This window comes from Chroicocephalus ridibundus, chromosome 2 (assembly GCF_963924245.1).
Source record: "Chroicocephalus ridibundus chromosome 2, bChrRid1.1, whole genome shotgun sequence".
Classification (NCBI taxonomy): domain Eukaryota; kingdom Metazoa; phylum Chordata; class Aves; order Charadriiformes; family Laridae; genus Chroicocephalus; species Chroicocephalus ridibundus.
The window spans coordinates 156,170,161-156,196,088 of NC_086285.1; the positions used below are offsets into that span (position 1 = coordinate 156,170,161).

General features: G+C 46.9%; 1 protein-coding gene across 3 annotated transcripts in view; it reads left to right on the forward strand.

The window, feature by feature from the left end:
• ZHX2 (zinc fingers and homeoboxes 2) overlaps nt 1–25,928 on the forward strand; it is a 76,184-nt gene that overhangs the window by 28,924 nt on the left and 21,332 nt on the right. For 2 of the 3 annotated variants that reach the window (XM_063327476.1, XM_063327475.1), the window contains one exon: nt 3,736–3,807. The gene's annotated coding sequence lies outside the window, so the exon portion shown is untranslated. Of the gene's footprint in view, nt 1–3,735; nt 3,808–4,894; nt 5,009–25,928 lie in introns of those variants that run through there. The other variant, XM_063327477.1, reaches the window with a different exon arrangement.

A 25,928-nucleotide genomic window follows, 5' to 3' on the forward strand; every position in this document is an offset into this window, starting at 1 on the left:
TGTGTGTGTACACAGAGATATCAGAGCACTTCTGGGCTTTTTATTGGCTTTTTCACCACTTATATAGGTATTTAATGGAAACTCTGCATTTGTGTTTTATGCATTTGTCTTAGGGATGGAGGCAGGGATGGGTTAATGTTATTAGCTTTATTAAAAGGTGTTGGTGAAGGATGCTCATGACCACGTTGCTCCCTTGCGCTGACATCTGCCATGTTTGGTGAATGTTTAACAAGGACCAGCCCAGCAGCTGGGAACTGTTGGTGTACTCGGGATCTGCCGGGATAACTGGGATTTTCAGCGTGTGGATGCAGACGACTTTCAGGAACGCTTGTATCTGCTAATCATGCTGTAATAACAGTCTGCAATCCACGGGCTGCAAACCCCCCATTTCCGACACAGCTGTGCGTATTTAATTCAATAGAAGGCATTTCTAGTCTAGTGTTAGAAGTAATTCAGATCGCTACGGTAGTAATTTTGATCATGGTAGTTTTTAGGGAAATCTAGGTATGAGCTAGACTGAAATGTTAATAAATGCCTAGTACCTTACAGGTGCCGGGGGGTGAGGAGCGGGGATGAGCCTGCGCCCCAGCCTTGCTGTATTCCTGCCTTGCTGAGGCAGCAGCATACCAGGGCTCATTAGGTTGATGAAGGAAAAGTGGCCCCAACCTATTGCCTGTCCCACAAAATTTTGGGCGTTGGGGCAAGCGGGTGATGGGAACGGGTCACCAGCAGTGCCAGTGGGAAGCGCTAAAGCCTCGTGGGGCTGCGGAGGGTTCGCATTACGGGCACAACCCGCTCCAAAGCAATGCTTTCGTCAGACTGGCAGCAGGGTGTAAGCCACCGAGTGGGCAGCTTTCAGGAAAAGAGGTCTGGGGGAGTTCGGAAGTTATTTTTCTTTGGCTAGAGCACAGCTGGGGAAAGCAAGTGCTTTCAGGACTCCCAACTCCATTTCTCTCTGTAAAATGTTCTTGTGCAAAATTGATCATTTCTGTAGGTTGAGAGAGTCTCAAAGGAACTTTTCTGTCAAGCGCCTAAAAAGTACCGTTATTTCTCTTCCCTGCCCTAACAGCAGCTCGCGATTTACATTTTAGTTCACTAAAGATACCTCGACAATCTGTTTTTTGAAAGAAATTTCATGGCGAATAAAGCAAACTAATCCCATTTTCAGGTGGTTAGTGCTGTAGTGTTTGGGTTGCAGGAACTGTACAGAGTGCTGGTGTTTATCAAGTTACATACTTTAGAGAAGTATTTTTTAAATCGTTTTGTTTATTTTGTTTTTTGTTTTGCCACAAGATGTTCCTTTTTTTGGAAAGCATCCAGAATAACGAAGCAGCTGGTGGCTGAGTCTCCTGCTCGGTGCGTGGAGAATGAAGGATGGCTGGGGTAGCAGGAGTTATCCTCTGTGTGCTGCGGGTTGCGTACGCACACACACGTGGGCAATTCCTGTGAACCAGGTGGTGTGTGGTAACTCATAAACCACCGTCACCCTGTTTTTCACATGTCCTCACCGGGACACTGCACGGGAGCCAGTAGATAGGGATCTCCCTGGCTCTTGGTGCTGAGTGTGCTGGTGTTTCCGTGGCACGGCTGGTGCAGGTGAGGACGCGACGCCTGCATGAATGCCCTCCTGTGGAGTGGGGAGGTCTGGTCTGAATACGCCTGATCCCAGACGTGTGATGCGTTTCAGGGAAGCGATGCTGGGTTGGAGTAAGCATGCCCCCATGGGAGGCTGCTCAAGAGCTGCCCATGCAGGGATGCTCAGGACGAACAAACTCAGGCAAGAGTTTTCTTTTCATTCGTAATTACCTACATGTTGCAAAAAAATTGATGTTTCTGTATGAAACGTGTTTGTGGCACCTTCATTTCACTATTGCCTAACTCCAGGCTTTCAAAAGCAGTAGCAGATCTCCCAGAACCATGAAATTGTTTAAAAGATCTGAAATATGTATGTATATATATGTGTATACATATATTACCAACTTGTTTCTGAGCTGTTATGTTAAACCAAATCATATTCTCATAGCCACAAGGGGTAAAAACTTTTTGCATACTTTCTGAAGAGGATTGTGCGGTACGAGTACAACAGCAAGGGACTGGATTTAATAACCCTGGAGATTTCTTCCTACTTTATGTTTCTGAAAGCAGAGATAGATCCTTACAGAAACTTCAGCAGCTGAGTCTTTAGGAAAAGCACCAAAAATTACGAGACTCGTTATACAGTCCTAAGAAGGAGCGGCACCATACATACGTATTTATTTTAATTAACTTTCTAAGCTGTGTTGCACTATAGGCAATTTTGTTGTTCTTTAAAAGCGTTTTATTCATAGGTGTGGTTTTGGTCCTTGTTGGCAAGATGTAGGATCACTTTTGCACGTTGGACACAGCACTGAAAAGGCAGGACAGGTAGTGGATTTGGTGTAAGATAACTGGACTAAGCCCATTAAATAAAGAAACTGCTAGGCCCTGAGCTTGCAGCCTGTGATGGGAGAATGGGGGATCTGACCCAAAAGAGGGAGGAAGGGCAGCAGAAGGCAGCCTGCTGGGTCCAAAACGGGGTGGAGGTGTAAAGAGCACAAAATCTGCAGCCATCCCATGTGTTTATTTCTCTTTTACAATTCAGTGCAACTAGCATTTTTTTGCCGTACTCGGAGAGGGAGCAAAGCGGGAAGCAGCTTCCTTTTTATCTATGAATAAACATGCAGCTTTTTCTGTTCTAAGCTCTTAAAAAATGGGTTTGCTTGTGTAACAGCACCTGGCCTCCCAGCTCCTCCAGTAGCCGTGATGCTCCTTCAGGAAATCAAGTCATATCTTCCTTTGAAAAGAGCCAAAAAAAATACCTTCCTAACCTGCTGGGAAGGAGCAAAAGACTCTAGGTGATTTCGTTCGGGTTTGCCAGCTGACCTTCCTCTGGCCAGATAACAAGAGCATGGAGTTTCACACTCAAATTCTTCAGCTTGAGCTGAAAATACAGGTTGTGCTCTTGGCGCTGCTAAAGCAATCGATAAGCTTCTGCCTCTTTTCTTGAGGGAGAAGCAGGGTGTTTTGTTGCATGTATTTCTTTTACTGAGAGCGGTCCCATGACCGATTATTATTTTCGCTTTACCTGTTCTTTGCAGGCCTGCAGGCACAGTGTTTCTCAGGTGTGTATACAGCCGCTGCCAAAGGGGAAATTTTTTATATCAGTTCTGCTGTTGCAGCTACTGAAGCTAAACCTTCCTCTCCCATTTCTTTAGGGGAGAAACAAAAAGGCAAAAATGAGGAAAGGCAACTTTAGCTTTGGGACACAGCAGGTGAGTCCCTTTAGGGAGGAGAAAGGCAATTTTGATGGCATTTTGTTGAAGTTGCCAGTAGCCAAACAGAACTTGTTCTGGTATATGTCTGCTGCAGCAGATGTTTTGTGGGTATTTCTGGTCCAAACCGCAGCGGTGGTATCTTAGGACATCAGCGTGTGAGTGCTCTCCCCTGCCTGCTCGGCCTTAGAAATGTGGAATTTTTTTCCCCCCAAGAGGTCCCCCACATTCGTCGTGTTACTGTAACAGGGCTGGAGCACCAAATCTTTCAAATTCTGCATCTGTCAGTGGTGGTCAGTGGAAAAGGGAATTGCTGCAATTCCTGTCAGTCGGCATTCCCGGGTGCTGGCAAAAAAAACTGAATTGCCAGTCAGAGAGTGGAAGAGATGACTACTATTTTCTCCTCTTTTTTCCCTGACTTACGTGGCTTTTCCCTCTTTTGTAGGTATTAGAAGTCCTGCTCGCCTTCGAAGAGGCATAAGTACTGTGATTCCCAGGATGTAAGAAATGCAGTGCTGTGAGTAGGGGGTTTTTTTTTCCTATTTTCCTTTAAATGAGAAACCCAAGCTTGCTCAAACAGAAGGAAGATTTTTCAGTTTTTCTTTTAAAAAGACACTTTAAGAAACATTTACAGCAAGCAAATCCAGTCTTTTGGAACCGGTTGTGTGCCTTTGGCACCTCTTCGCAACCCACAAAATAAAGTCAGCATTGTATTACCTCATAGGCTGAATAATTATCTCGCTGCAGATATGAACCACATGAATGCATTTAACTGAGAATATGGTCAGCAGAATGGACCATTAGCACCATCTGAAGCTTATTTGTTGTTTCCAAGCCCTACCAGCCATTGAAAGACAAAATCTTGCCGAAGAGTTGAGGCAAGGCGTTCCTCAGGAAGAGAGCCTGCCTCTTCCGAAAGGGGAGGAGGGCACAGATTTGCTGTGAGGTTGTTTTTGTGTGTGTGCAGAGCACCCCAGCCCTATTGGAAAACTTTCCAATATTGAGCTTTTCCCTGATCTGGTAAAATAGCTTTGGAAAAGCTTTTACACTACAGGAGATGCCCACATGCTTGGCTCCCTCCGTTGCTTCAAAGCAGCTCAGCCAGGAGCTTTTATATGTATACATGTGTGTGTATATATATATATGTAAAAATACATTTAACGAGCAGCTGCACTGTGGCCTTTTCCTGTGCATTGCTAAAGGGTCTGGGCTGTGATTTCCCATCAGCTGTGGCTGGTTTGCAGCTCTCCAGGTGGACCAGCCAGGGCTGCACTAGACCGACCTCGGCAACCCTGGCTGGAACCGCTGGGCCGTGTGCCTGGCACAGCGTGTGCTCCTGGGGCAGCTCCTCTGGACTGGTGCTGGGGGGCATGACAGAGCTAAAATTTCAACTGTGGGTTCAGATGCCATTGCTTTGGGCTTTGCTGCTTTTCTGTAAGTAAATTTTCTTAGCAGAGGGGTTGGGGGGTTGTGTTTAAATCAGCCAAACTCCTGTCCCGGTTTTACACTGTTCTGCAGTGATGGAAATCTATGGTTACTTGGATATCAGCAGAGTTTTGTTTCCATTTTTATTTCAGTGGCTTACAGCCTGTGTTCTGTTACAGCAACACAAACCTATTTGGGCTAGAGCAGAACAAAGCCCCGAATTGAAATCAGCCTGGAAGAAAGAAAGGGTTATGTTTTGTTAACAGGAGGGAAACCAAGTCCATCAGTGTTTGGTAAGGACATGCTAAAAATTCCTTAATAAATACCTAAAAATCATTCAGAAACTAGTAAGCATAAAGGATGAATAGGGAATCCTCCTTTTAGCCTTTTGTGAAGAATAGCAGCAATGAGTGTGGTTACTGGGAGAAAAAGTATGTGAAATTATGACAATGTTTTGCATTGATCCTCCCTCAGTAGGGTCCATAGCTCATATTCTCCCTTTGAATCACAAACATTTTCTCCTAACTCCTTTGTGTTTAAACTGCCACACAAGAACTGCTAATTGAGCTGAGGGGTTTAGCTTTTGTCAATCGCTTACAAAGCGTTGCACAGGATGGGTTCTGCCCTCTTTTTTTTTTTTTTTTTTTTTTTTTCTAAAGCCATATTGGCTCTGGAGTGAAATGACGAGTAGATTTAGGTGAAGAAAATCAGAAAATTCAGCAGGAAGATGCCACGTGTCCATACTACGTCTCTCAAAGTATATCGATAAGCTAGAAAAGCTCTTTGGTCATCTCAAAAGCAAAGTTTGCTTGGGTTTTTTGCTGATAAGTAGGCAGCGTTGAAATTTGGCAAGTGTTTCTGAGGTCCTAATGAATCTGTGTCCTAATGCACCACTGTGGTGGTTGTTTCCACAAAAGGAATAAAGAAGGAGACCTGTTCCTGCTCTTTAAAGGTGGACTGCTAGTCCCAGGTAGATGTTATCTGTGCTGTTAAGTCAAAGCAAAGCAGTGATGCTGAGGGTGGCACACGGACACAGGTGCCTCTGATACATCAGAGCTGTGGTAAGAGGGTGAGAGAGAAAACACGAGCAGGCTGCATGGAAGCTGCCCCAGGTAACTCATGTATGGTCTCAGATGGCCCTGAAATTATTGCAGGGAGATGCAGTTGTTGCTCAGCGGTGAAAGGAGAATGTAAATTCCCCTTTACCCGCCTCCTGCCGCTGTGGTGTATGTGCGGCTGCGTGGCAGAAGCCTGAATGAGGAACTGGGGAGCGCGAGATGGCTGCAGGGGGGTGATGCCAACCGAGAAACCGCGTCCTACTAAGAAACTCAGGGAGAAACCAGAGCTGAAAGAGCTCAATTCCTGTACAGCGGCTCTCTGCGTCCCCTTCTGGTATTGTCCTGCAAAATGTTTCAGTACCTGGTGTTCATTGTGAAGAGATTCGATGGAGAGAGGGGGAAAGGAGGCCCACAGCTGCTCCCAGAGGTGTTCTCCCTTGCGAGGGGTGGCAGCATGGGGTGCAGGAGTGGTTTGGGGTGGCTCCAACTGATGCCCATGCAGAGGGAAGCTAAACCAAGAGCTAGTGTGCTGTGTTATAAGTGGTCAGGGATGGTGTTGGTTTGGGGACCTCCTGCCGCTTCCAGTGGGTTTGGGGACACTGATGAGCAGAGGCAGAGCAGGGAGCTGCAAGCAGTTGCTTCACCTGTTAGGCTTTAATCCACCACCCCTTTGTAAAGTGGCATCTCTCTTCCGTTATTTAACAGCAATACCCTCTTTTTTTTTTTTTTTTTATGGGCAAGATTTCCCCCCATGGGGTTTTTGTTGTCTGGGCAGTTCAAGGCAGAGCCGCCTCTTTGTGGGGACTAAGCCCTGGGAGGATGCAGGGGGAGGGTTTCCTTCAGGTTGTACGTGCTTGAGGAGAAGCATCTTCAGCTGTATCACAGTGGTGTGGCTGCGTCCCACCCCAGGATGCTGTGTGTGAGGACAGGTTGGTGGGTTGGCTGCAGATCAGGTGGGGCCTCGGGGGTGCCCCGCGGCAGGCTGCGGCCTTGGGCTGCGGAGGCATGTCAGGTCCAGCAGGAGAGCACGGAAGGCAGAGAAGCACCTTTCATGTATTGGGAAAAACTTAGGGAAAAAGTAACTTGGAAAAATGAACTGCTTTATGTCAAGGCTTCTGGATGTGTAACGATAAGTGAGACGCTTGTTGCAGTGGACTGTTCTCTACCAGATAAGATTTAGTTGGGTTTGGGGGCTTCAGGATTTGGGTTTTTTTTTTTCTTGTTGTTGTTACTTGGAGCAGTGAATTTGCAAACGTTTTCTGTGAAAGCAAAGGAAGGCTCTGACAGCAGTGTGTCCCATGACTGCCAGCGCTACGTACGGTAATGGCTTTGCGAAATGCAGCAGTGGTGCTGCCTCCTTGCTCTTATACGGGGCGAGACATCTGGCTCCAGCTGGGGCAGCTCTCAAAGGCTGAACCATCACTTATACTTGTCACCAGAAAAGCCATCTCCCTAAGCAGTGTGCTCCTCACAAAATCAATGCTTATTTCCCCCGTGCTTGGTCAGGCAACCGTCTGGAAATGTTGGGCAGACTCTGTTTTATTTTTAAAAAGGGGGGAAAATTTTGCTATAACTGAAGAATAGAGACGGGAAGGAGAAGCTGTTTGGAGAGCAGGAGACACTTAGCCAGGAGAGGTGAGGCTTAGCCAAAAGCCTCCATTGCTGCCATCGTCTCAGACCTGGAAGCCAGGCTTAGGCTTTGGATCATGCCGATGGTTCCCAGCCGGGAAGGGGTGAGGAGATTTCTTCCGTGTGACTGCTAACTTGCCGTTCGTCCTGCCACTGAGGGGAGGGAGGAGGACAGGTTTTCGCAAGTGCCTAGTGTTGCCCGGGATTCAGTAAAGATGGAGTTGCTGCTGCCTGGCTCTCCAGCAGCCCCAGCGTGGTTGTCCTTCGGGACCTTACTTCATAGACAGGAGCTGATGGCACTTGAAGAGGCAAAAGCGGGTTTTGTTCCATTATTCTTATTTTTGGTAGTGTCTCTTCTTCCTTTTCTTTTCCATTAAGCATGATGTCACAAATTACATCAGTCCAATAACTGCTTGCGGTTGTCATAGTCACAGCCTGTGACACCCAAACAAAGCAGCAGGAAACTGAAGCTGGCATACAAATGCTGTAATATTCATCGCATTCCTTTCAGTTAATAACTGCATAGTTAGGTATTTATTTTCCATTTGAATAAAAGAGGAGGGGGTGTTAAAAGCACAAACTTGAGTTGTTGAGGGGTAGGAAGTTTGTCCCCAACTCCGCCTGAGCGATGCAACTGTGCTTCTCCCTCCCAGTCGTCCTCCTCCTCCTCCACACCAACATTGCTCTGGGCCTCAACTGCTGGACTCCCTCCTGCAGCCGTTCCCATCGCTGCAGACCACATGGTGATGCCACAGCATGGACGAAGGCAATGGCAGAATTCCCACCGCCTCTAACACAAGCTGTGCCCCCAGGGAAAAGCCTCCCAAGGGCTGGCAGCAAGTGCCAGCAGTAGCGGTGGGTCAGCCGGCTTCAACTGCTGGACGGCTGCGGTTGCCGTCCTTGCAGTGCATGAATGGAGGGTGTAGAAGGGTGTTTTCAGCTTGGTTGGGGATGAGGTGTGATGGGGATTTTTTTGTTGGGTGTTTTTTCTGTTTTTTTAAAATCTGTAAAATAAGCTCTTCTGGGTGAGTGGCAGAGCTGGCTTGCCTTTGCAAGGTTTAATCTCCGCTCCTTCGGAGTTTCGCACAGTTGGCCTGATGGTAGGAAGGCACCTGCTGCAAGAAATAATTCCAATAAATTAAAAAAATTTTTTACAGAAATAGATCTTGTGCAAGTGCCGCATTTGCGAGACAGGCACTGGAGGTGGTTGGTCAGGGCTCGACGGGAAGGAGCCACCCAAACCCCTCGCCGCCATGGACATGTGGGGAGCCACCGTCCCCACACCCCTCGCCAAAACCTCCCCTTGCCCAATGCCATCCCCCTTCGTGCCCCTACAAGGCCGTACTGACCGCGAGCGCTCCAGCCTGGCTTCCCCAAAATATTTGGGCACTGAGCCTGGATAACTACGCAGCCGTGCCTAAGCCGGGGCAGGCAGCGAGCACCCAGAGGGCAGAGTCCGGCTGGGGGCTGTGGCTTTGGGCACTGGGTGCCACGGCTGCCACTGGCGCTGGGGTGGGGGGGAACGGACTCATTATATAATAGCTGGTGGTTGATTAATATGCTGTGAGTCAGAAACGCCAGGGTATTTTAGCTTTCTCCAGTTGCTATGGCAACGTTATTTTAACAAATAGCTTTTTAATATTTAATTAAAACTCAGCTTTTGGCAAGCTGGAGTAAGAACTATTACAATTGCTACTACAAAGGGTTAGCAGCGAAGTGTATTTCAGAGCCATGGTTTTTTGGTTGGGTTTCCCCCCCCCCAGAACTGTCAGCTTCCAAAAAAAAAAAAAAAAAAGAAAAAGGAAAAAAAAATAAATCACTAATTCATTAGTTGTGAGAAACGGGTGCTTGTTCCCAAGACACAAAGCAAATGTGATGCAAATCTGCAGTTACCCTTCGCAACTGAAGGTTGTCACTTCTGAAAGGTATAGTGCCAAGCCAGCTCCGTAAGGACAGAGGGGTATGATAGCGTTCATTAATTGCTGCTTTGTCGCTGGCGTTCCTTCTTCTACCTTTGCCTGCCGGATGAGATCATTCCCGTTTTGTTTGCTTCATGTTCCCTCTGTGTCAGGTTGGATGCTTTTCCCTCGCCAGCTTGTAGAGGAGGCTGGTGCTGTGTCCGGATCAGGCTCTGGACTGGTTCCTAGTCTTTTTTTAGGTGAGCTCTGCTGCTCCCTGATACCGACTGATTCTGCAACGGAGACAAATGAACAGAGAACTCGGTCTCCAGAGAAAAATAAATATTTAACAGCTCTCTTTGTAAATACCCTTTATTTATAGAACAGTTGCAGGTTCTATCGTGCTTGGTAAAAGGGGATGCTTCTTATGCAAGCATCCTGCCTTGAGGGACTTGCTGGATACTTAATGTCATCTGTGATATAATAATGAAATAAATGTGTCGCTCTCATGGGATTCCCTCCCAGCCCCTATTTTCTGTGATTAACTTCAGTATCGCATGCTTTGTCTCTGTTCACATTGCATCCCTTAATATTGTACGGAAACCTTATTTGGAAAGTAACACCTTTATTTCCTGAAGGGATGGGAAGGTTGTTGAGTGTTTTGACTCATGCTGAGGCATCTGAGACTAAATGTGCCTCCATCACATATCACCGTAGTGTCTCGCTAGGTCCCTGGGATTGATGCACTCAGCCTCTTGCTCTCCCAGAAGACTGGGATGGTGCTGTTATCCCAGCTTATACATGGAGAAAGGTAGACCTAAAGAGATGGACTAGGTTGTGTTTCACCCCAGCTGCCTGTAGGTTACACAGTTATTCTATGGTAGCTGTCTAACCACTTCTGGGATCAGCTGAGGGACCGCACTGTTTGCAGAGGTGTTTCACCCTGCTTTATGACAGATGTTTGAGGCATGTTGCAGGCTGAGAGAGTTGGGGTTGTTCAGCCTGGAGAAGAGAAGGCTCCGGGGAGACCTTATTGCCCCTTCCTAAAGGGGACTTACAGGAAGGACAGGGAGGGACTCTTTACCAGAGAGTGCAGCGTTAGGACGAGGGGTAATGGTTTTAAACTTGAAAGAGGGGAGATTTAGATTAGATATCAGGTAGAAATTCTTTACTGTGAGGGTGGTGAGACACTGGCACAGGTTGCCCAGAGAAGCTGTGGCTGCCCCATCCCTGGAAGTGTTCAAGGCCAGGCTGGAAGGGGCTCTGAGCAGCCTGGTCTAGTGGGAGGTGTCCCTGCCCATGGCAGGGGGGTTGGAACTAGGTGATGTTTAAGGTCCCTTCCAAACCATTCTGTGATTTTGTGTTGCACGTATAGCCCTCAGAGTTGCTGGTCTCTCCCCAGTCCCTTTAAGCCATAAATTAGATGGGGAAAATGAAGTGAGAGAGGTGCCACCCTGCACCGAAGATCTTCTATACTCATTTCTATAGGAGATCCCTAATGGTGTCCCCAGCTGGAGGATGTCCTTACTTGTTAACACTATTCTGGTCACAGTGGTGTCAGGACGCCTTTCCAAAGCAGCACAGCTAATCTCTGCTGCACACTGCTCACAGGTGGGCATCCAGGATTGAACAGCTCGGAGAGATGCAAACTAGTACCCAGGCGTGTAAACTGAGGTGCAAAAGATTTTGCTGAACTCTTCTAGCAAGCCGGGAAGAGAGAAAGGATTTCTGTTTGTGCTGGAGGTGTACTGTTGCAATGAAAATTACAGTGATAATATTATTGCTGCTAGAATATTGCAAACCATACGGGTGTGTTACGTGGTTCTTTAAAGCATCCTTCTGAGTTGCATACCATAGTTCTTGGTATGCTAAGTTTTTTTGATCTCTATTTAAACCTCTCTTCTAGCTTATGGCAACCTCAAGGAGTCCAAAGGTGATCTCAGGATGTGTTGGGAGCTGTGACAGGAACAGGGTGTCTGGGTGGATAATGACAAACACAGAGGAGCACACGCTCGCGCCCACCTGGGTCAACTGCTGATTCCTGAGAGGTCTAGGAAGGAATCTTTTCTATTTAGTACCAATAAGGAACTGAAATGTAGTGCAAAAATTTGCCTGGCTTCATAGCAAACGTGGGTCTCCGCGTGGCTTGCAAGGCACAGCCAGGACAGGCTTTGCAGACGGGTGGCAGGAGGTCCTGCCATGCCGGAGGGGCAGCGCGGAGGGACAGGCGGTGAGTGTTGTGGGGGAAGCTGACAAGCAGATGGATGGAGCTGGCATTGCTGCTGGAGCGGAGGAGGCGAGCGCTGCTACGTTAATGAACATGATCAGGCAACCACAGAGGGGCAAGGGGGGCTGAGAGGTTTGAACCAAGTATCCTGACCAAGGGGAGCCTGCGGAGATGCGCTCTGGGAAGAAGTGGGAAGGGTATGGTGATGGTGACTAGTACAGGTAGGGGTCTGAGAAGCGATGCTTTTGACTATTATAGGGTGAAGGGTTATGCAGCTGAAATGGGAATAGTGGTGAGAAGGCAGAGAAATAACATTTCTACCTGGAATTTTCATTCTGCAGCAAAATTTTGAGGATACAGAGAAAAATGCTGCAGGATAACGATCTTGCTTGGGCTACATGCTGGAGTGTAAGAGAAATGCCCCCAGGTTCCAGGTGAGAGAACATGAGATAGCCAAAATACAGGCAGTAGAGCAGATGGGGGAGCAGGGAAGGTCAGGAGCACCGCCGTCCCCAGAGGAGGTGGCACGGTAGTGAGCAGCAGGCTGTTGAGGAGGGATGGCCGTGCCAGGAGCCCGTGGGGTGGAGCAGACCCGGCTGTGAGCGATTTGGGGAATCCCTGATGCATATTGCTCCCGAGTGCCATGATGGGTGGCAGGTCTGGCCAGTCAGATCTGCCATGGAAAACAGTTCCCAAGGGGAGAAATCAGGTTAGTCAGGAGGGGGAAAAAGGTAGAAGACAAGACCCCTATATTTTTGTTTGGGAAGATGTACGCTGGAGTCGTACTTCGAAAAGCTGAAACGAGATTTGCAAGGGGAAATAAATGCTCCGTTACACAGACTGGTGTAAATGAGTTTACCTGTTGGGTCCCCAGCTCAGCCTCAGCTACTCAGCCTCTCCGTATGGGTGTAATATGCTATATAGATTTTAAATTTTCAGTAATTTGGGACTGGCACGACGGGCTGTCTGGCAGGTCTGACTTTCCCTCCCCTGAGGATAAGGGTGGATCCAAGCTGGCAGAAAGCCCTGCGTGGGAGTGAAGGGCACATCTCTCCAGAGCGAGTGCTCAGAGATATTGCAGTAACAAGGACTCCCCAAAATGAAGCCTGAGGGCCTGCCTTTTTTTTTTTTTTTTATGGTGGTTTAGGATCTGTACGCACACCTTCTATTGCAAGTCGGTGATCTGTCCCAAATCCCCACGTAACCGATCATGGAATCTCTTCCCCTCACCCTCTCCCTATGCTTAAAGCTAACCCAGGCTTTGCTTGCTTTCCTCTTCACTAGTCCCAGTTGATTTAAAACGTATGCTGCTACTTCTGTGTCTCTACTTCTGTGTCTCCCTGGTAAGCAAGAACATCAAGGGATGAAATACAGAGTTGGGTGAATTGAAAGGAGAGAGATGGGAAGTTACAGAAATTGCAGTGAACTTTCCTGGAGCTTCTCATCTCCACCTGTCCCAGACCTTTTCTTATCTTCTGCTGTTGTCTGTCATTTTTGGTAGTGTTGTCTTGTGAGTGGCTGCCCTCTCACTAGGGCGTCTGTTGGAAATCAGGGAGGGTTGATATCCTGAAAGCACAAGCACTTGAACCTGCGAGTCTGCTCGTGTGTTGGAGAAGACACTCCTGTCTCCCAACCTGGCAAGGGCAACGGGGGCGTGTCCCCCACGCTTTGCATTGGGAATAGTTTTGCACAATGCAACTGTGATATCTGCACGGGTAATGTGTGCTTAGTCCTGATTTTGCTGTTGGTAAAGTTAGGGTAGAGCATCACATGTGCACTGAGCACAGTAGTGGTCTCTGAGTTGTCTCCGTTTTCTCTGTCAACATTAGTCATGACTCAGGTATAAACAATCTGGCATGTTTCCTGTCTGCACTTCTCCAAGCACAGTCTTCTGCTTGCACGCCTCAAACCAAACTGTAACTGCATTTGCCGCGCTCTGAAATCCAGCCAGGCTTGCTACAGATGAATCAAACCCTGCAGCGCTCGGGGCGGCTGGGTTTCATATGCTGCCGCGTGCGTAGGAAGGGCAAGGACGAGTGAGGTGCTTGGAATCTACTACAGGAGAAGACTCAAGCTCCGGCAGGATGGGGAATGGCCTTGCATTTATTGTTATTAATGTTGTATATGAATATATTTTATATTATTTTTATATAGTAAGTATATATTTAATAATAACTAATTATTATATACTATATAAATACAAAGACGAACTGCAATTTTTTTAGCTCTGCTGTAAAGCATTCAGTGGATCCCCATCCTGGTGTGACCTTGCTCTCCGATGGTTTTCTCTTAAGTAAAAGAGCCTGCTGAGTGCCCATGGGCAGGCTATCCCTCTGATACTGGAGGAGTGCAGAGAAGGAGCAGCTTGCTTCTTTGATCTTACTTCTGCCAGAGTCAGTAGCAAAATTTCGGAGGACTTCAGTGAGCCAGGATCAGCCCCTCTAAAAATACTGCCAAGGCACTTGGAGAAAGCACTGGCGAGTAGGTGAGAAGCAGCCTATGTGTGCCTGAAAGGCTGTTTTCAAACCCCAGAATTTTGCAATAAATGACAATTTCAAAATGCATCAGTTCTTGCCTCCTGCAGTGCGCATCTCTGGCCTCACCTGGTCCCAGTGTAGCATCCGCTCAGGTGAAGGCTCAGGGGTGTTACAACATGCTCACATTTTGTGTCATCACCACGACTGTCCAGCATCAGGTCTGCTTTGGGGCAGAAACCACCCTCTTGTGGAGCCCCATCGATTGCTATCAATCAACTCAGTTTGCTTTTCAGGAGGCTCTGGCAGGATTAGCCTTGCTGGCACCGTCCAGTGCTGCTCTGTGTCTCTGCTCTTCCTCAAACGCTCAGTCTTCAGATCTCTAAAAGGAGGGATGATCCCCAGTGTCACCTCTCAGGAAATATTGACATTCAAAAACTTCATGTAATTAGCTGTGCTGTCCTTTTTAGCTACCACCTGTTTGCTTCAGCAAGTCTAGCTGGGGCATTATGTAAAGACCTCAGTGTGTGTCCTGGAGCTTTCCCTGGCTCTTCCCCTGGATCTTCTGCTGTGGGAGCCTTGGCTGGGGACGGCAGCACAGACGCAAGTAACATCATAGTGGGTGTATTTGCCAGGGTTTAAGTGCCAGTGCTGTGTCAGATACTTGTATGAAATGTGTAGGGCTTCCATGTTTTTTTCTCCAGGACACACAACTCCTGGGGGTCCCATTAAATTGCTTAGAGATTTGGGTACTGGACACATCTGAAAACTAGTCTGTGGCTGCTTTACAAAGGCTGGGTTTTATTCCAGGCAGTTGAAAGCTCAGGGGGGTGGGTCTTTGTATTCCTGTGAGTGAATTTGGTGGATTTTTTTCTTACTTGGTCAAAAGGATGACTGGTAGCGTGGCTGGATCCATACACACTGCCAGCCTATGCATCCTTTCCCATTTGGGTTACTGGAGGTGCCTGGCGTTCCTCTGCTGCTCCTTATCCAAGACCCTCTTTGGCAGAAGCTGGGTGCCAAATTGCTTTGTGCACCTTCAGCGCAGCAGCAGTTAACTCGCGGTGAGCCGTGTTTCATAGGAAGGCCAGGAGGGTGGTCCCCTCTTCGCAAAGGTTGATGTCATTCTGGTGGACACCACTTAGTCTTTGCCCTCTGCAGGGTAGATGCACACTCAGCTCTTCGCTTCCGTTGGACTGAGGGGACTGAACAAAATTTGTCTGACTCTGAGTTGAAATTTGTTCAGTTTAACCTTAAAACATATTTGCCTGCAAGGGGCTATTGTCAGAGACAGTAATGCTTGGTGTTTCTTGTTCCTGAGCCACTGATTGTAGAGTTTATTGCTCAAAAAGGCTATTTTTATCACAGTATAAATGGTTAGTAGAGAGTTTTGAAAAGTATATGTTAACTTACAGAGACAGCAATATTTAGCACTTTTTTTTTTTTTTTTTTCCTTCAGATCAATTCACAGCAAATAATCCTCCTAACTCCCCTTCGAGGGGAGGAAATAGTGTGTGAGCTCTTCGGGACAGGGATTGGGGCTTGTTTGGGTTTGTAGCACTGACGTTGTGATTGGGGAAGAACTGTTCATCTGGGAAAACCTTCTTGCTGTAAAATTCCTGCTCAGTAACCATAGAGAGAAACCGCTTTACATGGATTGCTCAAAAATGCTGGAGAAGGTATTGGGATTGGGACGTTTCTAGTGCTAACAGTTAAACTGTATCCCGTACTTCTCAAATTTATGAAAAGCAGCTTTATCTGTCTCGGGAGGTTTTCTTTTGTTGTTTAAAGTTCCATAAATCTACATGGGAGATCTTAAAATTGGATGAGGACTGTGTGACTGACTGAGACATTTCTGAGTTAAGTTGTAACTTGAAGCATAAGAAAATAAAGGTCCTCTTGGCTTGTTGCATTAGTAGGATATATTTGAACCAGTGTGTTGCATGTCATTAAACATATGGTGACTCACATCTGACATACATGCCAGAAAGAGTCTGAGATAATGGGACCAAAATGTCATGGAGTAACAATATTCACATAACAGAGTAATTTCCTGGAATATAATCCTCAGGGAATGTAAAATTAAATTTGAAAATGTATTCCCATTTTTATCTTGCCCCTTGTAAAGTAAAACCACTGGAAATTTTTAACCCTTTGGTTGTTCTTACAGCACCTTGTGAATGTTAAACTTCTTGTTGGGTCTCGAGTACCTTTTTCCTACCCCAACTTCACCTGCCCAAGGGCAAAATGAATCTGTGCACCATCCATCTGTAGCATCACTACACCTGTGCTGTCTGTGATGGAGGTTCCCCATAGAGATACGGATGTCGTCTTCTTTGTTCTTCATGTCTGGCAGCTGTTCTTCAAGTCCTCAGGTCTCCTGAAACAATGGCTGTTTTGGGTAACACCGCTGCTGCATGTACCGTAATGGACAAAGATTCTCTGGGCTTGTTTGATTTGTAGGATATATTCAACTAAAAGACATTGCGCATAGTTAAGTGTATTGCGTGCAGTTAAGTGTACAGCAAAACAGTGCCGGCACAAATGGTGGTGTTTTCCAGGGATCTTTTGCACTTTAGGAGAAAGTATAGTCTAGTCCAATTGTGGTAACCTGTCCTAAAACCAAGGCAATTAAACTTAAGAGATCGTTAAGGTTGTAGGGTAGGGTTTTCTGAAAGCCAGCTTGCAAATCTGCTCGGTCTGTCCCTAGTCTGTGTTTTAAATGTTGACTTCAGCTTCTAGCTAACCTTCTTTAACTTCCACCATGTTAGTCAAGCAGCTAATTCACTGCGAACTCGTCTGGGCTCCAGTCTGTTTACACAGTCCTTATTGAATTAGATTGGAAAAGCACTGTGGAATTTGAAAGAAAAGCAGAATGTGGATTCATGATCTTTCCTTTTTTGTAGCCTTTTTGAAGGAGGAAGCCTGGGGTGTCTTCATCTATGTGTGAGATACAAATCGCTAGCAAAAATACAGCAAAAAAGTGTGTTTTATCATTGCTGCCTTGGTCAACGTGCTGAGCCTTCAGAGTTGAGATGGCCGTGCCTGTAGGTTGGGCTAAAAACTGGGGGGGAGTGAGGGGTACATTGCAGCTCCTGTGACTTGGGCATGGCAGAGGAAAGCCTGGAGCCCCTCACCAGGGCTCTGCTGGTAGAGGGAGGGTGCCCCTGGGGGTCGGGATTTGGCAGGAGCAAGGCTGGCCTTTGAGCTGAATTCAGGAGGACTGTAGGAGGCTGAGGGCAAAGCTGTTTCTTATTTGTTCACCTCTTCCCTTCTCTCCGAGCTCTTGTAGCTCTTTGCTGCTGCCTCTTCCTTCCTCTCCCCCTTCCCCTTGTCAGCCACCCTAAAACCAGTCGAGGTGCAACCCAGCACCTGCTGGTTTTGTCATTTACCTACAAATCACTGTCCTTCTTTTCTTTCCCCTCAGGAAAACCCTGTGCTATCATCCACGCACACGCACAAAATAAACTTCTGGGCCCACCAGGATAAATGTTGTATTAAAATCACACATGTAACATCATCAAAGCTCTGGTTTAAGCTGGACAGATGGAAAATGCCCTGCTGACCTAATCCCCATTAAAAAAATATATCTGTAGCTGGTGTCAATGGGCCGCTTTCTTCTTTTCCTTTCTTTCTCTTTCTTATCATTTCTGTGCTTTCTCTTCATAAGAACTTCAGTGCTGCATTAAAGAGATTACAGGTGCTTTTCATCTTTACCTTTTTTTTCCCCCCAATTTTACTTCTTCCCAGTAAGCCTCAGGGGGTTTTGTTGGGGTTTTTTTGTTGTTGGTTTTTTTTTTTTTTTTTTTATTTTAAAGCGATTGATTTATAGCTCTATTACCTGCTGGGAAAGATTGACCCGCTACTGGGCATCTTCAGACAGCCCTTCTTTTGAGTCACTCGGGACTGGAAGCAAATAGAGGGCTCAGTTCAAAGGTGTTTCTTTCCTGGTGCTATTTACACCCTAAGGAAACAGAGATGGTGTGTGCTGGTTTTGTATAGCTTGATATACATCGTGTGTGTATGCACCTGCATCTTGAAATGCGCTTGTCCGAGGAGGAGAGACTTTCTTTTTTCCCACTAATACCCTCTTGATTTCTTACTTCAGATCTGAATGAAATCTCATTACACAGTTTTCCCCACTCTTTCTCTCATAGTATGCTTTTGGTGGGTGTTTACTTTGTGGTTTTGGGGCTGGTGATGGTGTTTGTGTTTATGCAAGCCTCGGGCAGTGCTTTGGTTCCTCTGAAACGTGAAGCATAGATCCCATCTGAAGACCCTTTCTGTGGGTTAAAGAATTTGTGGTTCTCCTCCCACTTTGGTGCCACAGTCTCTCTCTCTGCATGTCTGGGGCAGGAGACACGGGCTGAGCAGCGGTGCTGAGCCACCGTGCCAAGAAGTGAACAGGGAAAGATGTTTTTCACATCACTTCAGTTCACTGCGAGCTTGATGAACCACGGGGTCTGTCCCGTTGTTCAGCATTGAAGCCCTGAAAAGATCTCTCAGGGCAGTGTGGAAAGGGTTTGGGTGGGGTTTTTGTCCTTTTTTTTCAGTTCCTGCCATCTGATACCAACACTAGGTTGTTTCACCTTCAAAGGAATAAACTTGACATGCCAGGATAGCTATTCTTCCTAAAGATGTTCGTCCTAAAGGATGAATCAGCCAGCACTGAATTTCCTCAGCCAGGTCTTCTGCTTTTATGCATTGGTCTGAAAACACTGACCTCAGCAGTTAGGCTGATTTATTCCACAAAAGGAGTAAAAACTGTCTATTCTTGTTTGAATTCAGTTTTGAACTTACAAGATCTAGAATTAAAAACAAATGATGAGAAGAAAAGAGAGAGGCCTTTTTTTAACTTGCCTTCTTAGACCTAATATTAAGGCTCCTTTTCTCACTTGCTAACGCAACAGCTAAGACCAAGTCCCATGGACGTCATCACCCTTGAACTATTTTATTCAGTGCCACCTTTCATCATTAGGAAACAGCTAGAGATGCCACATTTGAACCTTGGCAAGTGACAAAAGAGACCAGCAAAGATTTAGACACCGCTCCATTCTGCAGATGAATCAAACGTGGGGTGACCCCATCCTGTCTCATCTCTCCCTTCTTGCCCTGGGGGTGGTTTGGATGCAGTTAACTGATGTGAACCGCCAGTATTTGGAAAGGAGGGGTTTGGGAGACTATTTCAGCAGCCTGATCCAATTTCTCAGCAGCCTTTTGTGCAATTGGGCTGTGTTTCATCATATTTGCTTTATTTTAATAAGTGTTACGAGAGGACTGCTCGGTGACTGAGTGAGGATTTTCCATTACAGGCTCTGCAGCCTTTTCACGCTCCCTGGCTGTCTTTCCTCTCTTGCAGTACCTCGCACAGGATAACTTTGCTTTAGAAATTAATTTTTCAAAAGGAGGGTGGAGGCCCATGGCCCGCATGAGCGGGATGGGATTTTAAGGGTTTCTTGTTTGTTCCCTCTTTCTCCCCTCTGATTGTTACCCTTTAATTTACTGTTGCGAGGCCACAGGAGGTTCCAGGGGAATTGAGTGCATTGGGTCATATTGTGCCAGAAGCAGCCCTTCTCCACAGGGACTGCCTCTCAGGAGCATTTCTAGAGGCCACACGGATCAGGAGCTATGTGAACAGTTTGTCTGGTTTCTTCTGCCCGAGCTTCCTTCACCCCCTGAACATTTTGGTGGGGGTGGAGAAGCCAAAAGGCATCAGAGTGGAATCGGATCACTTCCACAAGACAGAGGAATCAGGAAGAGAAGAGGAACTTTGGGGAGAAAAGACAAAAGTAATTAAAGAATTCAGTTTTTCTTCTTGGGTTCCTCTTTCAGGTGAGGAACATGCAGTAAGTCTTGATCTAGTTCACTGAATATCACAAAAGTCTTGAGAAAGGAGTTGCTTCAGGAAACGTTCACGAGCAAACATTTCCCTGTCAGAAGGCAGCCGATCTGCTGGAACTGAAGCTCTTCACACAAATGTGCGTTTTGCCAATGCTTTTGTCAGGAAAGAGGCCTGAAGCCCAGGCTGGATTTGAGAGAGGTGATAGCTGGTAGCTCCTCTGAGCTCACGGTTCCTCTGAGATGTGGTTTCAGGTCTGCCATCCCCAGCCTTACCCGTGGGACTATTGTCTCTCCCCTTCCCCCCTTCTTATTTGGATTTTGGGGTCGGGTGACTTCAAATAATAACCTCAGCTCTAGCTGTGGAACGTGGTTTTTCCTAAACCTCAGAAACTGTTGTGCAACTAAACTTTCACATAAAGCCTCAAGAGAAATAACCCTGGACTGCTCCAGTCTGGGTAATTGTAGTGCTTAAGGCAGAGTCTTGCAGGTGATAAGACAGAGAGGGAATGCTGCTGGGAAGGGAGGATGGGGGGGAAATCCTTGGGAGCTGGCTTGTTGTCAGCTTTGGCTCCCCTAGCAGTTGCACAAAGGGTTTGGATACATGGCTAGGTTGAAGAATAGCCAAAGACGAGATGTGCCTGGAGGTCTTGGCTCCCACATGTCTGGGGATGCTGAATTTCTAAAGTACTCGTCAAAGAGCATGGCAGGGGGGTGTTTTGGAGGAAAATTTGTGGTTGTAGGGACAAGCTTGAGAGTCTAGCCTGCGTCTAGTTGGTGCTGCAGCAATGGCAGGTTGGTCCTAGCAGAACATCAGGTGCAACATCCAGTGATGGCTATCAGAGGTAGCGAGGGAGCTCGCGAGCACCCTGCTGCCTGCCCTCCACACGGGCCGGGCTGCCCGTGGCAGTGGTGTGCCCAGCGTGGTTGTCCTGCCAGTTCTGGGAGCGACGCACGTTCTGTCTGTCCTCCAAAAGGAGATACCTGCAGCGAGCATCCTTCTGATGCATGTGGAGACCATCTGAGAGCATGGCCCAGTTGCCTTAATTCCATTCCCTTCTGGTGTGGAGAGTGATTTTGGGACTACAAAGGTAATTTTCCGTGCAGCTGAGGAAACAAAATGCCTTGACTGTGCTTTACAAAGCAAGCAAACCAACCAACCGAGCAGCTGGTTAACAGTTGGAGCTGAGACGCGTTTCAGCAGTGAGGCTGTGGAAGTGCTGCCTTTCCCCGGTGTATTCGGTTCCCCGGAGTGGCAGGATTGCCAGGCTGGCGTCAACAGCCGGAACTTTTCAGCAGGCTCTTTCCCTGCCCTCCTTCGTCATGCAGCGAGGTCCGTGCAGAAAAGCAGGCTCGGTGCTGGTGGGTTGCCATGGGAAGAGCTGCCACATTGCACTGAGTTCATAGTGGGGTGTTTGGTTATTTCTTTTCAAGAGAGAAATTTTCACAAACATTATAAAATCAGGAGACAAGCTAAATTAACACAAGCTGATCACAAAATCAGTGGCTCTTGAAATTATATCATTAAGGATCTTTTTTTTTTTTTTTTCCTTTCTTTTTCTCCTTCCCTTGGAAGGAGCACACGTGTTTTGGCAAACAAATACTGAATATTAGTGTTGTGCTGGATGTCGATGACTGGTTGGTTGGAGCCTGTTTTGCAGCACAGAGGAGAGAGGGAGGAGGAGGAGGGTTTGCTGGAGCGGGTGGGAGCGAGCGTCCACCCTGGCCGCGCTGCTGCAGGCCTGGTCCTGGCTCTTTCTGTGCCTCTCGTGCTCCGTGGCCCTGGCAGGCAGTGTTATGGGTTATTAACATACTGTGTCGGAGGAGGTGGGCCTTGGAACTTCATGTAAAACTTGGGTCTAAGAGCACATGGGCTGCATGGAGGTGATTTCTGAGCCCACGCCATACAGTTGATCCCAAATTTGGGGGTTCTCCTGGCACTAACATATCATGAGCCGCTCCTGAACGCTTTCTGTGGTGGTTACGCTCGGGGCTTTGCAGGATTTCCAGCTCCGTTTGGCTGGAGAGGCAGCACAGGCCGCCTGGATGACAGGATTTTTTCGGAAGCAGTGAGATTTAACACTTCTGTAACACCTTCCCTCTGCGGACCTCGCCGGGCCGTGCTGGCAGACGAGCGGGGCTGGAGCCCGCACCGGTGACAGGCATGGGTAGAAACAGGTTAACGCTTTCCTTCCACTTTCCCTTTGGCCTTTTCCATAATTTAGCAAGAAGATCATCCATGAGACCAGCAGAGCTCTGGGGTTTAAAGCAGGAGGAGGAGGCAGGTTCGGAAGGGAACATGAATCATATGAAATAAGAGGAAAACTGAACTAATGAGGCTTACGGGGATGTTACAAACTTAAGCTTGAGTCTTGCTTTCCTTCTGTTGACCTAGATAGTGGAGAGAGTGTCCACCTTCTGCATTGACTTCTAGTTTTGTGCTTCTGGCTTGCCATGGCTTCTTTGCGGTGTTATGTTTCACTCATTTGGATGTAATCTTTTTGGATAGTAGCTATTCATTTTTTTTTTACTTTTTGGGGGGGAATAAATTATGTATAAGAAACTCTTCAAACATAATTTCTCCCGATAATTTTTAATGGAGCAGGATTGCTCAACAATTTCTGACATACCAAAAGGCAACATGAAATAATTGATTGACCTCGTGAGAGGCAACGAAGACACATTCCCCCAGGGAGATGTTTTTCGTGTGTATAAACCAGCCTTTGCTTTTTCAAGCGAGATCCCTCCTACTCACCAGAAACGGGAGAAGAAATACAGTTTTTAAAAAAAAAAAAAAAAAAAAAAAAGGATTTAGATGAATACCCTTCAGTGAGAAACTGTTTTAAGGAGCAGTTCTCCTTCTTTTCTGCATTTCTCAAGTATTGCTCAAGCATCATTGTTACAGTTTGTTCATCTGGACACGCTATGAAGTAGCCCCCGGGGGGAATCCAGGCACCAGGGAGACAAAGAGGCTGGTGCCTGCAATGACTCCGGCCCTGCACGGGAATAGTGAGTATGCCCAGATTAAAAGTGTGGGAGGAGACGGGAGGAGGCGATGGACAAGAGTACTTTGTCACGCTTTAAGGTGTTCTGGTGGCAAACGCTTCCACTGGTAAGAAATAAATGAATGGGAGGTTTTTCCAATTCTTTTTGTTGTTGTTGTTGGCAGTTTATTCTTCAGTATAGTAATAATCTGTCTGGGTGAAACACGGTCCCTCTGTGGTTTGGGAGCATAGGGGGCATTCCAGGCGGATGCCAAAGCATCCAAGCTTTGGATGGTCCAGATCAAGCTCAGTTTTGGAAGTAGCAACTGGTTTGTTCTGCATCCCTTGATGTTTAAAATGAGAAGTGGAAGAAACAAAATGTGTCCTCGTTTGTGGTATGCTCCGTTGTAAAAGTCTGCAAAGGCATGGATTGTGCTAATTTCATTTTATTTATGAGTGTGTCAATTATTATTTTTTTTTTTTTAATACATAATCAGGTCTCATGAAACTTCATTTACTTCCAAAGATCCTCTTCACTCTCTTTCACTGTGTGTTTCCAAAAGAAGCACCGGTTCTTTTGAACTGGGATATTAAATAATTTGTGAATGATCCGGTAATTGTCTCCCCTTCTATTTCCTGGGTGAAATGAAAATGCAGAGACATGGGCATCCCTCTAAACCCCACTCTTTTCCAGCAGCATCGTGTCAGCGTGTGCTCACCCTCTGTCCCCTGCCCCCGATATTGGCATCCTTTCCTGGAGCTTCTGGGTGCTGGCAGCTCCTGGCCTGGCCTGGGGACCCTCATTGCAAGGGCCAGTTGAGGGAAAGGTGGGACAGACTGGTTACAGAGCAGTGCCCCAGAGCTGCTGTGCTGAAATAAAAATAAATATATATACATACATATATATATATATACACACACACACACACACAGAGGCTGGCAGATAAAATGCAGACGGGGAAGTGTGGCACAAAGGAATCACATGTTGTTAGATCTATCTGCCAAGTTTCTGGCCTCTTGAGGACAAGAATATACCTGGAAATTGGAGAGCCTTCTGTTCAGGTGGTCTTGTAGTATCCAGGTCGCAAGAGTCCTGCAGAGACGCTGAGGGCAGAGCTCCAGGAGTCCCTCAGACCCATCTTTGCTGCAAGTCAGGTTAGGGTTTGCAGGAATTAATGCCCCAAAGAGTGGTGATTGCTCCCCTGTCTTCTCTTCCCATGTCACGTACTGCAGGGAAGAAGGATCTCGTGTTGGGGAGGGGGACGGTGTTTGGGTTTGTGGGTTGCAGTCGTCGGGGAGTGTTTCTAACCCGGCTATGGAAACCCAACTCTGTGTGACAAGGGGGAAGGATTGCATTGTGTGCCCAACTTCTGGCACGAACAAAGGTCCTTTGTGGCCGTGCCAAATTTCTCCCAACAGCAAAACTGTTACTGTGCACAGAGGGCAGTGCCTCTGCCCTGTGACAAATCGCAGCAGCGGGTGCTGCAGGGAGGAAGAGGAAGCACGTTCGGTCCTGTGATCCCCAGGGGCAAAATGCATTCATTTTCCTGCCTAACATGCGCCTGTAGGGACACTTAATGAACTGTACACATCCACCTGAAATCTCAGCCTACCGCGTGGCTAGACAGGCCTTTTCCCCACAAGCAAGCACAGTTTTGAAAGGCTTTCTGTTTCTTTCTTCCTTTTTTTTTTTTTCTTTTAAATTTAAAAATTGTGTGTATAATCTGTGATTTTTCCAAAGGAAGCTAAGTATTTGACTGGGAGCATATTTGTTGGATGACAGACGAAATTAGAACAGGGTTATTTTGTGAATAACTTCAGGTCCAAACAACTATTAATTTTGAGCTTCAGATGGTGTAGACACTGGGAACATCAGTGATGCTTCAGCTGGCTTCTATTTTCCCATTGACAGACAATAGTTGGTGGCCTTTGGTCTTACATTAGATGCCTTGAATGCCCAGTATGCTGGGGAAAGTGTTTTGTGACCTGCAGTGAAGGGAAAGCATGCAGGTGTTTTGAAGGATCTTGCTGGCCTTGCTATTTGTTGTCTCTTTGCCTCTTCTGCTGAACATAGGTCCTCTGTCACACAGTCTACAGGATTGTAATAAACAGGGTGGTTCGCATGGGTATGAGGTCTAGGCGCTTACTAGGAAAAGGATAGATAATTAAACACACTTCGGAAACAAAGTGCTGAGATAAAATTTGAAGCCAGTAAGGGGGAAATGATGTGCAGAGGTGATCTAAGTGGGAATTGCAGGAGATGAAGTACAGCAGATGTAAAAAAACAACTTCAGCAGACACAGCATGTGATGGAAAACAGAGTAGCTAAGCATCTTTCAGGGGGTCACTTTTTCAGTATTTGACCTCAGAGCTGACCAAGGAACTGATGAAGGGGCAATGTGCATGCTAGGAACACTCAGTTTCTATTACCAGCAACAGGAAAAAATATGCCCTTGACTGAGAGGTGAGGGTCAACTCTTCCAGAGCCAGGAAGAAAGAAAAGAACAAGTATATTGATGGTGCCCACAGACTTTGGATGAGATGAGGTTGTTATGAGAAGGTCTTCATCACATGAAAATGCTCTTTACAGTACTACATTTTTTCCAGAATTTAGGCCAAAAAAAAATGGAAAGAGGAGAGTTCTTGAACTGTAGCACTGAGGCAAAGAAGACCAGGAGGAACTGGCGCGGCTTTGCTAGCAATGCGTTTGCTGCAGCTGCGGAGGAAAGTAACTTTTAGCGTGTGTAAGGACAGAGGGAGGTTTGGCATCATCAGAAGCAGACGGGCTTCTCTGTTGTGTACATGCACCTGGCCTGATGAGCGATTTCTGAGGGAAGGCAGATAGTTCAGACCTTTGATCTTCAAACTTTTGCTTCCTGCCATGAGCCTGCTGGTGAGTGAGAGTTGTGGTGGTTTCGCGACTTTGGTGCTTGTTTGCTGGGACCTAATCAAAGTGTACCAGCTCCTTTTGCAGGGGCTTTTAAATATTTTTCAACCTGTGAGCCAGGAGAATAACCTGAATTTACTGGAGGATGGAGCAGTAGCCTGTAGCACAGAAAACCTGGATGCTGTTTCCAGCCCTGCTGAAGACCTTGGTAAGGCATG